The following is a 1,763-nucleotide window of genomic DNA, read 5'->3' on the forward strand; positions in this document are numbered from 1 at the left end:
GCCTTGGTGGAAGGATCTCAGAAAAAACAAAAGTCTCTGAAGATGCCATTATTTCGTATAAAGATACAGAGAGCACAGGTCCCAATTCACACATGCACTTTATTCAAACCAGAAAAGTAGACAGTAAATAAATAAATAATAAAAAGACAGTATTATCACAACTTAAACACCACCACCACCACCAAAAGAATGAGGCTGTGCCTGCAGTGAATTATGCTATAACTGCTATGCAGTTCATTGCTTCATAAAAACATCCAGTCGTCAGTGTCCACATAGCATTCTTGAGCTCTTGGTTCCTCATGCTGTAGATGAGGGGGTTCACTGCTGGAGGCACCCCCGAGTAGAGAATTGCTATCACCAGATCCAGGGATGGGGACGAGATGGAGGGAGGTTTCAGATAGGCAAACACTGAAGTGCTTACAAACAGGGAAACCACAGCCAGGTGAGGGAGGCAGGTGGAAAAGGCTTTGTGCCGTCCCCGCTCAGAGGGGATCCTCAGCACAGCCCTGAAGATCTGCACATAGGACACCACAATGAAAACAAAACACCCAGAGCCTGCTAAGATACTAACCATAATTACCCAGACTTCTTTGAGGTAGGCTCCTGAGCAGGAGAGCTTAAGGATCTGGGGCATTTCATAGAAGAACTGGTCCAAGACATTGCCCTTGCACAGTGGCAGTGAAAATGTATTGGCCGTGTGCAGCAGAGCATTGAGAAACCCAGTGGCCCAGGCAGCTGCTGCCATGTGGACACAAGCTCTGCTGCCCAGGAGGGTCCCGTAGTGCAGGGTTTCTGGATGGCAACGTAGCGGTCATAGGACATGATGGTGAGGAGACAATACTCTGCTGAAGCTAAAAAGACAAACAGAAAGAGTTGTGTAGCACATCCTGTGTAGGAAATGGCCCTTGTGTACCAGAGGGCATTTTCCATAGATTTGGGAAGAGTGGTGGAGACACAGCCCAGATCGAGGACAGAGAGGCTGAGCAGGAAGAAGTACATGGGGGTGTGGAGGTGCTGGTCCCAGGCTATGGTGGTGATGATGAGGCCGTTGCCCAGGAGGGCAGCCAGGTAGATGCCCAGGAAGAGCCAGAAGTGCAAGAGCTGCAGCTCCTGTGTGTCTGTGAATGCCAGGAGGAGGAACTGGGTGATGGAGCTGCTGTTGGACATTTGTTCCCTCTGAAGACTAGGAACTGTCATTGAAGAAAAAGACAGTGACAACCTAGGGAAGACTACTCTGAGTAAAATCAAAGCCATTTCTCATACACCCTATCTCTACTACACACACCCTTGTTCTTTTTCAGAAGACTTTCCTTCAGCTCTGTGTCTGAGCCCTGGGTGGTGCTGGCTGGAGGTGCCGTGAGGAGCAGGGCCTGTGCCCGCTGGCTGCCGAGGAGTCAGCCCTGCTCTGCAGCAGTGGGGTCATGGGAACGGGGGGCAGGGGACAGTCCTGGGGTTCAGCTTTGAAGATGAAGGTGTAGCTGGTGCAGAAGGGCCTGTCACCATCTGCACTCCCAGAGAAAAGGAACTGAGATGGCAGAAGGTGTTTGAGAGGTATGGAGTTTCTTACAGCTCCTTTTCCCCTCCCACCCTGGGGAGTTTTCTTGGATGCCAGAAACCATCAGCATTTCTGCTGTGCTCAGGGAGAACAGAGTGAGTCCTGGAAGGCAGGAGGATACCTGTGGCTTAGTGCAGAGTGAGGGGAGCTGGGAGCTGGTCTTTCCCTCTCTCTTGCTCCCATCTGCCCTGGGCTGGCACCTTTTTGA

At 51.0% G+C, this 1,763-nt stretch overlaps 1 pseudogene; it reads right to left on the reverse strand.

Annotated features, from left to right (window-relative positions):
- Nucleotides 1–211: 211 nt before the first annotated feature.
- LOC136112890 (olfactory receptor 14A16-like) lies at nt 212–1,167 on the reverse strand (annotated as a pseudogene).
- Between the last annotated feature and the right edge of the window lie 596 nt (nt 1,168–1,763).

This window comes from Patagioenas fasciata, chromosome 30 (assembly GCF_037038585.1).
Source record: "Patagioenas fasciata isolate bPatFas1 chromosome 30, bPatFas1.hap1, whole genome shotgun sequence".
Taxonomy (NCBI): domain Eukaryota; kingdom Metazoa; phylum Chordata; class Aves; order Columbiformes; family Columbidae; genus Patagioenas; species Patagioenas fasciata.